At 51.8% G+C, this 10,818-nt stretch overlaps 1 long non-coding RNA gene across 1 annotated transcript; it reads right to left on the minus strand.

Annotated features, from left to right (window-relative positions):
- Positions 1-474: 474 nt before the first annotated feature.
- Positions 475-5,451, minus strand: LOC117795692. Its single transcript, XR_004619808.1, has 3 exons — positions 5,330-5,451; positions 4,615-4,785; positions 475-496 (listed from the first exon to the last, which is right to left on the minus strand). It is a non-coding gene; the product is annotated as an uncharacterized LOC117795692 (long non-coding RNA).
- Between the last annotated feature and the right edge of the window lie 5,367 nt (positions 5,452-10,818).

A 10,818-nucleotide genomic window follows, 5' to 3' on the forward strand; every position in this document is an offset into this window, starting at 1 on the left:
GAAGAAAGCATATCTTTTAAGCACTTGAGGTCCATGAATCAACAAAGCATTTGGCACACAGTAGGTGCTTAATAAGTACACACAGACTTGACCAGGGATGTCACCTGGAAGCCCTAATTCGGCTCCAAACCCATCCCACAATTCCTGAACGCCACAGAGTCCTATCTTAAATAAGAGTATTTACATTTTTGTTGCCTTCTCTGCCCGTCCTTCCCATGGAGACTCTGCCCCCATAAGTTAGAGGGACCCACATTGTGTGAAAGAGAATAGAAGCTATTTCCGCAGAAAGGAGAAATTGATAAGTTTCCTTTGGTTTCCTTCCTTTCTTACTTCAAAAGGAAGCTCTTGAAAATAAATGGGAGGCCCCAAGGGGAACAAGGCATAAAGTGTATGCCATAATAATGTTATGAAAAGAGAACAAAGAAATTACCAGAGACTGCCATCCTGGGGTGGCTGGAGGAGATTCGACTAGCCTGGGAGTCTGAGGGGAGCGGACCTAGAGGGAGGAAGAATAGGATTCCAGTCAGCATCAAGAGAGCCTGGGAAAGGGGCGCCTGGATGGCGCAGTCGTTAAGCGTCTGCCTTTGGCTCAGGGCGTGATCCCGGCGTTGTGGGATCGAGCCCCACATCGGGCTCCTCTGCTATAAGCCTGCTTCTTCCTCTCCCACTCCCCCTGCTTGTGTCCTCTCTCGCTGGCTGTCTCTATCTCTGTCAAGTAAATAAATAAAATCTTAAAAAAAAAAAAAAAAGAGAGAGAGAGAGCCTGAGAAGACAAGTCTGCCCCCGCACACCACCCCCTGCCAATGAAGTAGCCTCCTGAGCTACGCAGAGCCAGGCAAGGCCCCCCCTTGGCAGTTGCTCTGAGGCCCCCAACGGTCCTGTGGAGAGCTACCCGAACTGCTGTGGGTCAGCCTTCCTGTCAACAGTCAAGATAGTTCTACACTCCACCCCTATCCAGCCCCATGATGGCCGGAGGTCTGCCGGTAGTCTATGGGAACAAAAGTCCCAGCATCTGGACCCATCTGAGCCTGGATAGTGAATGGCCAAGCCCAGGACAAGGGTTACATGAGTCCTTTACCTCCTTGAGCCTCTGTTTCCTCTTCAGGAAAGTGGAGAGGGTGATACTTGACCACCACAAGCCAACGGCTGGCAGATCGAGAACAGTGGGACTTTCCTCCCCTTCCAGTGCCCTCGGTAGTCTTGGTGCAGTGGGAGCTCGGGGGAGGGGTAGGGGGTGGGGAAGAAGTTGAGAGCCAGCCTGGCACAAAGCAGAGATGGCTCCCCCAGGAGCCTGCCTCCAAAGAGCTGGGAGAGTAAGCCAGGCCGTCTCTTCCAGAAGTGCTCTTCTTGAAGAAAAGACAATGGGATCAAGGCGACAAGCATTCGTTTACCAAGCCATCCAGTCATTCGTTCTACAAATATTTATTGAGCACTTCTTATGTGCCAAGGGCACTGTGTGAGACCCTGGGAATAAAGCTCTGAAGAAGCGAGCGTAGAGTTGAGTGAGGCAGACAAGTACTTAAAGATACTTAAAGATACGTATTTGACTATAGTTGTAAAAAGCACTGCAAAGAAAAACAACAGAGATTGCTATTATCAAGAACTAGGAAAGGTCTGGGATAGACCCTCCTTGCAGCTAGCCAGTTAGCCTGCCGTAGCTTTATGGATGCTGGCAGAAGACACGAGACCTCTGGGTCAGAGACGAGGGACAGTTTATTATCGACAGCACAGCAGTAACCAGAGTATCAGCATTTCCCTGCTCCCGCTCCCCAAGCTCCAGTTCCCACACAACAGTGCAAAGACATGCAATGAGTCACTTTACAGGATAGGACAGGGTAGGAACTCTGAGCTTAGGAAACCCAAAGTGTGTGTGTGTGTGTGTGTGTGTGTGTGTGTGTGTGTGTGTTAAATACACATACTGTAAAATTTACTATCTTAGCTATTTCTTTTTTTAATTTATTTATTTATTTTAGAGAGAGAGAGCATGAGCAGGGGGGAGGGGCAGAACAGGAGGGGGAGAGAGTTTCAAGTAGACTCCATGCTGAGCACAAAGGCCAATACAAGGCTTAACCTCAGGACCCTGAGCTCATGACCTGAGCTGAAACCAAGAGTCGGATGCTGGACCAACTGCCCCACCCAGGCATCCCTCTCTTAACCATTTCTAAGTGTACAGTTCAGTACCATTAAATATACTACTCATTGCCAGAGCTTTTCCTTCTTGCAAAACGGAAGCTCCATACCCATTAAACAACTCCGCATTTGCCCTTCCCCCAGCCTCTGGCAACTCTCACACTACTTTCTGTCTCTCTGAGTTCAACTACTCTAAAGACCTCCTCTAAGCGGAATCCTACAGTCTCTGTCCTTTTTGTGACTGGCTTGTTTCACTTGGCATCATGCCCTCAAGGTTCATGCATGTTGTAGCCCGTGTCAGAATTCCCTCCTATTTTTCAGTCTGAGTAATATTTGGAAACCCAAATCTTTTATAACGGACAGTAAACATGCCTACCTTCTGTTCTGGAGAAAGATACTATCTCTATCTTCCAAGGCTATTCACTACACAAACGACCTCTAAACTGTAGTCTGGAAGAAAGGCAGTTAGTGCCTCTGCTTGTGAGATATGCAGAAATGAAAGACACCCATGGAGAATTGTCTCCAACCAGCTATCCGACCAAAACAGATTCAGCCCTCCACCCACTCATCGATGCTGGGTAGGGGCCAGCTATTAAATACAGTACTTCGAATGACAACGGTCTGGGCCCTCACCCAGCTCACAACCAGGCTTCAGTCAGACCTACAGACAGAAGCCCCCAGCACAGGGAGGTGGTCTATCATCACTATTGAGGACACGGGATTTTTCTCAGAAAGATCTTCAGAAAGTTCTCTCCTAGGAATTTTTTAAAAAATGCATCCACATGTCCATAAAAAGTCTCCCCCATGAATGTTCACAGCAGCTTTATTCATGAAGCCGGTACCTGGAACAACCCAAGTGCCCGTCAACAGTGGAACAGAAAAACAACATGTGGTGTGTCAGTACAAGGGAACACTGCCCGGTGTGGAGTAGTAGGGGGTGAACCGCTGACACTTGCAACAACATGGGTGCTGAACACCAAACTCGATCCTGAGCAGAGGCAGGCAGATGCGAGAGGGTCCACTCTGTAGGGCGCCATTCCCATGACATCCCAGAAGACACAAAGCTAATCTATGGTGAAAGAACTTGGGAGGGTGTTTGCCCCTGGGACGGCAGGGCTTGGGAAGGAGGGCTTGCCTGGAAGCCGGCAACTTGAAGGAACTTTCTGGGGTAATGGAGAGGTTCTATTCCTTGACAGGTGTGTGTTATTACACAGGTGCACACATTTGTCAAAACTGGTCAAACCATAAGCTTAAGATCTGCATGTTTCATGGTATATGAAGTATACAGTAATTTGTTAAGTAGTTTTGGAAGAGTGTGGGCTTTGGACTCAAGCAGACCAACCCCTAGACTTTCCAACCACGTGACCCGATGGAGTCTCCTTTGTGTTTAAGCCAGTTTGAGAAGACTCCCGGTGAAGCCCGGCTCTCCCGGTTGGTGCGTGGCCAGCACTTGCACAGCGCACGCCATGGCCCCAGTGCTTAGTGAATGGTGTCAGAGCCACCAACCCCTGGCTTTGAAGCATTTTTAGGAGTGGACTTTGTTTCCACACAGAAGACCTTACCTAAAGCAAATGAAGGGGTTTCTGTGGATGTTTCGATCTTCATTGCTTACTGAAAACTGTTTCCTTGTTTAAGGGCCATTCGGAGTCCCCAAAATCCCCCTAGCTCGGTTTATTCCTGCATCCCCACACATGGTTATGGAGCCCTCTCATGTGCCAGGTCCTTGAGAAAGACCAGGGAGTAAGCCAGCCTGCACTGAGTGCCTGGATGGGTCAGTCAGTTAAGCGTCTGCCCTCAGCTCAGGTCATGATCTCAGGGTCCTGGGATCCAGCCCAGCACCAGGCTCCCTGCTTAGCAGGGATTCTGCTTCTCCCTCTCCCTCTGCTCCTCCCCCTGCTCATGTGCTCGCACACACTCTTCCTCTCTCTCTCAAATAAATAAATAAGATCTATTTAAGAAAAAATAAGCCGGCCAGGAGTCCTGCCCCCATGGAGCTTGTGTTCTGATGGGAGAGATAGTAAAAATGCAATCTCGCCCCTGATCAGGGATCATTTCAGGTGCTGATCAGAGCTCTGAGTAGACAAGAAATGGGGGATGTGAGAGAATGCGGTAGAGGGTGGGGTTGGGGGGGTGTCGGGGGCAGCCTCTCCGAGGAGGAAACATCTGAGATGAGAACTGTCGGGGAGAAGGAGCAGCCGTTCGGAGAGCTGGCAGAAGAGCATGCCAGGTGGCTGGTGCCTAGGGAGGGGGGCCCTTGAGTCTGGGCCTTCTGAGATCCTCAAGGGGCAGGCTGGGATAAGGCAAAAGGGCTAGGGCCGGAGCTGCCAGTGGTGCTCTGCCACTCATTTGCTGTGCAAACCCCCCAGTCTCTCACCCTCTCTGAGCCTCGTTTGATTATCTGAACCCTGAGAAAAGGTCTAACAATGCCATCTCTAGAAGCTGTTCCAACTATGATGATCCAGGAGCGTTTGACAGGATACTTACAAAGCACAGGCCACACTCTCTTAAGGTGTTGAGTCCCCAAGGGCAGAAGATGGAGGGACAGAGTCCACCAAGGCAGTGCCCTCTGGGGCAGAGGGGATACAGCTGAGACTCGAAAGCTCTGACAGCTTTGCTGCTCCAAAACGAAGATGTTCTCCTGTCTCCCATCCATGTCTGCAGGAACAAAACAAGGTGGCAAAAGCCCAGAGCACTCCGTTTAGCTGTCAGCAGCCCTCCGACTGGCTGCAGCCTTGGAGATAAATGGTCCCGTCAGCTGCCGAGGAGGGTGAGCTCAGGATTTCAGATGAAAATGAAATAAGAGGGAACGCAGCCCAGAAGCAATGCAAAGTAACGACAAGGGTACTAAAATCTTCCACTGCAGCAAGACGGATGCTCAATGGGGCCCTGACCTCAGATGCGGGGACACGGGCAATGAGCTCATGCCCAGGGTCTGGCTGGTGGGCCCTGTGCTTCTGCGATCCAGGCGCGGGCTAAGGTCACCTGGCCATGGCTGGTGTGAGACCACTGCTTCCTTGCCTCCCCCCACCCCATGCTCCTCTTGCTTCTGAAACCTCTTCCCCCTGAGTGTCTTTGGAGCTAACAGACCTGCGGGCCAGCTCACTTCAACCCTGTGCCAAGGAAAGAATAGGAAGGAGACGGGCTACATCCCCAGAAAATGAGGCAACAACTCCAGCGAGAGAAAACAACGATAACGAACCCATTATCTACCAGCACCTCCAGTCCTGCCACAATCGAGATTCCCAGGTCATTCTAGCTATGCTGCGATCCCAGCTTCGCGTTTCCTGGCCGCGTGATCCTGAGCGAGTTCCCGACCTGGGTCTCCGCTCCCTTGCTCTCAGATGGGGGAAAACTGTACTGCCTGCAGATGGTGAGAAATATATGTAGAAATCTGAGAACGGTAGGCTCTCCATTGTTTTATATGCACACTAAATATATCTCTACATGTTCAGATAAGGCAAATAGCACCAGCCAAGTTCAAACACCCATGTGACTTCACCGATCCTAACAATCTATGGACAGGATTCATAGCGAGCAGCTTCCTGGCGTTCCCCTCCCCCTTCTCCCCAGCAAATCTTCAGCAATCATGGCCAGACTCCCTCTAAGCCTTGCTAAACATCGGCCAGGACAGAGTGCTCTGACGAACTGTCTCTCCTTTTAAAGAAAAAATCTGAAAGTAGGGGTTAAAATCTCAAATGCCTATGGGGGCCATGACGGTAAACTGGATGAGTAAAAGGAGCCCCCTTTTAGACATTAAGGAGTAGTGGGGACTGTGGCACACCAGAGAACCCAAGCTCCAGCTAAAGGAAAAGTTGCTACCAGCTTTAGCCAATTTTTGCCAGGGAGGAAAATAAGGTTCAGAGTTGGCACATCTTCTACGTTTTCAAGGGATGCCAGAAATCCAGATTTTTATGTGAGATCTCCTGATTTATAAATATTGGCACATAATTCATTGTTTTTAAAACATGGAAGTCCTAGGGGCGCCTGGGTGGCACAGCGGTTAAGCGTCTGTCTTCGGCTCAGGGCGTGATCCCGGCGTTATGGGATCGAGCCCCACAATCAGGCTCCTCTGCTATGAGTCTGCTTCTTCCTCTCCCACTCCCCCTGCTTGTGTTCCCTCTCGCTGGCTGTCTCTGTCTCTGTCAAATAAATAAATAAAATCTTTAAAAAAAAAAAACAAAAACAAAAAAAAAAAACAAAAACAAAAAAAAACATGGAAGTCCTAGCAAGGTAAATCTGTTTGATGCAGCCCTCCCAGCTGTTCCTGACTACCAGACAAGTGACCTCTCCCTGCAGAAACCAGAACACCCTGCATGCACTAAAGCAGCAAGGAACTCTAGACAGATGTTCATTAAGCTCTAGGCAGAGCACCTATTCATTGATAAAGGCTTTGGACAAGAGCGAGGGAGAGTCCCCTGAGGGCTGGGGCAGTGAAGGAAAGCCAAAGAAGGAGGTGGGCTTTGAGACAGGGTTTGAGGAACCTGAGGACTAGGAAAAATTAAGGAACAAACCACAGTCCAGAGGAGGAATGGAGGAAGAGGGGAGTTAGAAGGAACTGGAAGCTCTTGTTCAGAGCTCTGCCCATTCAAGTGTGGACATAATGTAAGCTTTCAGCACTGCCTCAAGGAGATTCTGTTAGGAAGGCGATCATACGCTGCTCTGGGTTGATGGCATGTGGAGACAGCACCGAGGACGCAGGGTCCTCCCAGCAGAAAGGACAGTGCCCAGTTCTCTCGGTGTGGCCCTAACCGGGCGGGAAGGCCTCTACCTCTTGCAGACTGCTCGCAGCACAAGGCTCTGCTTACGTGCGGTCTCCCTCACTAGAATGTAAGCTCTTCTAGGGCTGGAAATGTGTCTTTTATATCCCAAGTGTTTGCTCAGTGCTTGGCTTATGGAAGGTTCTTAATGAAGCTGAGTCACACGATCCAATGAATGAAACCAAAGAACAAAAAGTAAGACATCAAAGAATAGGGTGTATGATCACACCTCCAAAACATAGGATATCCCCCAGGACAGGGAACATGAGCAAGAAAATCAATGCTCATTGCTCACAGCAGCCATGAAGATTTGGTGCGTGCACAGACGAACGCCTCACTTGGGGTACCCAAAAAAGGACAGTGGCAACCCATAACGACCGGGGTCAGTGAGGCCTAAAACTGCCACAAAGCTCCCAGGAAAGGCAGATGATGCACAGTCCATCAGAGCTCTACTGGGTGTCCTGGATGGTTCTGGAACTAGACTCAGGTACAACCTCTTCCCTGGAGAGATGGTACAGCCGAGAGGCTCAGGGCACCACAGAGGGGACCTGTGTCCTTTCACACGCCTCGTCTAGCAGCACAACCTGAACCAGAACCCAGCTCCCCTGCCCGCCAGTCCGGAGCACCCCAGACTAGGAGCCGAGCTGGGAGGCACTCACTTAGGGTGCAGAATTTAAGGAGGCGCTAAAAATGCTCAACAACCAAATAATATCTTGATATAATATTTTTTTAAAAAATCAACATGTAGCGCAAAACAAACTCCTGATGAACAAAATACCAACTTTAAAAATAAAGACTTGAATACAGCCTCGCCCTTGCACTGCTCAACCTCACCCTCTCCGGGCCCGTGGTCCCAAGGGGACAATTGAGACCAGGACGAACTGGTTACATGGAAAGCTGGGAGCAGGTCACTCCAGGCACAAGGACAGAGTTTGCTCAGGGTGTCCAAGGCACACAAAAGCAGAGTGCCTGGGGCAGAGTGACAGGAGGTGGCAGAGGTGGCCAGGAAGGCCCTCCATCCCCGCCCTGCCCCCACTCCCAGAACAGCACTCTTCCCATGGGGTGTGCACCCCTCAGACACCCAGGCACATCCCCTGCCAGGACAGCCAAGGGAGAAAATCCCATCCGTCACCCCCTCTCCAGACTCCTCTCTTTACTGTCGCCAGTTGTCTTGCAAATCAAAGCCCTCTCATCTCAAGGGGGAGGATGGATTAAAAAAAAAAGTTTGGACAGCTCTGGATAACCCTTCCTGTCATGGAAAAACAACCTGGAGCTTTATGACTTACTTGGTTATGAATGGGAAGGAAACCATATGCTTAAACCCCTGACAGTAACTCCCTTTTAAGGTATTTCTTTGGGGCCAGTGAGGCCACATCCTTCTCCTGCCCCCATACTAATAGCAGCTTTCTGCCCCTGACAGGCTTGGGCTTTTAGATCTGATGGGCCTGGATTCAGATCCAGCTCCGTCATTGACTGTGCGTTCCTAGACCATCCGCCAGCTCACGTTTCTGGGGCCCGGTGGGCATGCGAATGACATGATGTGGGCTGAGGGGCTGAGGCGAAGGGGTGTCCCCAGCCCAGCAGCAGCACACCACTCACTTAAGGGATATCAGCCAGATCTCTCCGTGTTTCAAAAGAAAAAATGTCTTGTGAAATCTCCCAATTTTTAAAGGTTGGCAACTAATTCACAATTAAAAAAAAAATTAATCCAGCCAAAGAAAACAGTTCTCCGAGCCAGAGCCAGAACCCATTTTGTGCCTCTGACGCCTACAAACCGCCCGGCAACCTGCCTGGCACCTAGTAGGTACTCAGCAAGCATCGATGGTTCATCTTTCCAGAAAACCTTCGCTGGCATCCTCAACGTGCCTTTCCACACAACAGCTTGGGAAGGAATGCTTCTCAGGAGGGAAATGAAGATATGAAGAGAAGAGCTGAAAATCTGGAAGGCTCTACAGGGAGGGAGGAACTGCAAAGAGGGAATTCCTTAAAAGGACTTAAAAGAATTTTATTGGACATAGTTTAGCACAAGTCAGGGATAAGATCAGGCAGTAATTTAACTCCTGGGCACAGTGAGTCTGTGTATGTGGGTGGATGGGGGGGAGGGGGAGGAAAGGACTGTCCCTACTGATGGTCTCCACCCAGTCTTTCGGGGTCTCTGTCCACAGGTCACCCCAACATCTGACTCAGGCACATAGTGTTCTGATAGGCCCAACCTCCGGGGACAGTACCCCTCACCCAGAGGTTCTCATAACGCCCAGCTGACCCTACACCCCAGTGGATCTCATTGATCATGTGCGCTTTGAAGTCAGACCCAGCTGGGATGAGCTTCAAGTCTTCAGCATCAATGGTTCTCAAAGTCCCAGACCAGGAGCATCAGAATGACCAGAGAACTTAGTAGAAGGGCCCCACTCCAAACCACTGAGACAGAAATCCAGGGAAGGGGGAGCACTTCTGTTCTGTATCTTCATCCTGTGCTCTTCAGCAAGTCCTATGTCTCCCTGGGATGATCAAATCTACTCCTAAAGGATTGTCTTGAGTGTCCCTCTGTCACTTATTTCAGAAGCGTGGTCTGTCTGTGCCTGGCAGTGTGAAAGATGCTGGAGGGACAGCATATAGTCCCAGCCCTGATGGAGCTTGATGTCCAGTGGGGAGATGGACAATAAGCAAGGAAAATAAGGATACAAATGCCCATTTTCAGACGGGAGAGGAAAACAAGGACCTATCCATGGCATAGGGCCTTGTTTCTCAAAGTGTGCTCCGGGGACCACCTGACCGCCAAAGCACACAAAGCTAGGAAGACCTCCTCTCCCACACACCCTCCAAGCACCTCTCTCTGACGTCCCTGCCATCCCTCAGACATGCCTCCCTCTCCTTCCTGCTGCCTTTGCTGTTCCATTCACCTAGAAAGCTCTCTTACCAGATCTTCCTTGTTCACGGCTATGTAAATGTCCCCTCTTCAGAGGTCTACCGAAAGTGGTCTCTCCCCTCACTCTGTACCCCCCACCCTGCTCTGGCTTCTCCCTTGCCCCCCTCACATACTGCAGTCGTGCCTGTCAGCGGTTTTCCTGGTTCAGCCTCTCCCGAGCAGAAGGTGAGTTCTTGGAGACAAGTCCTTGTCTGCTGTGGTCACCCCGCGGCACCAGGAAGCCGCTGTTCGCCGAATGGACACTCGAACCCTATTTCTCTTCATCAAGTCCCAGAAAGCACAGGCATTCACTCACGTGGGCATTCACCCTTAAGGAGAAGGTCTCAGGCCCCGCCCACAGTGGGGTTTCTCCCAGGCCCTTCTATGTTCCCTGATGGCGGGAGAAAGGGCGGTAAAGACTGGAAGGAAAAGAGGAAAGGAGGGTGGGAGGCAAGCGACCCTAAGGGGCCAACTCTGTGGTGGCGCCAGAGCCGTCCAACCCAACCCCCCCGCAAAAGCGCAACTCCTACCAATTTTGAAGCGCAGCGTCGCGCCCCACCGGCTGCCTGTGCACCACAGGGCGCCGGACCCCCGGACCCCAGGACCCCCGGACCCCAGGCCCCGGTGTCAGTGCCCCCTGTCGGCCGAGCGTGCGGGCGGCCGGGCTACGTGGACCCGGAGGGAAGGGCGCCTGGCGCGGCAGGTGCCGTCCCTAAGAAGTTGACGCCGCCCGGCGCGTGATGTCCCCGGCCGGCAGTGGCGCTAGGGGCCCGAGGGCACGGTGCGCTCAGACCTCGCGGGAACAGCACACGACAGGCGGCACGTGGCCCCCGCAAGGTTGAAGAGCGTGCGGCCCGGGGGCTGCGGAGCGTGGGGACTTCACATGGCACGTGTAGACCCGTGGGCCGTGGCGTCAGGGGTGGAGGGCCCGCGGGGCGCCGGAGCGGCGAGGGGAACGCACGTGACGAGGCGCGCGGCCCCGGGGCAGCGAGCGCGGGGGAGCGCCGGGGCGGGCGGCGCGGCGGA

The sequence above is a fragment of the Ailuropoda melanoleuca genome, chromosome 13 (genome assembly GCF_002007445.2).
Source record: "Ailuropoda melanoleuca isolate Jingjing chromosome 13, ASM200744v2, whole genome shotgun sequence".
Classification (NCBI taxonomy): Eukaryota; Metazoa; Chordata; class Mammalia; order Carnivora; family Ursidae; genus Ailuropoda; species Ailuropoda melanoleuca.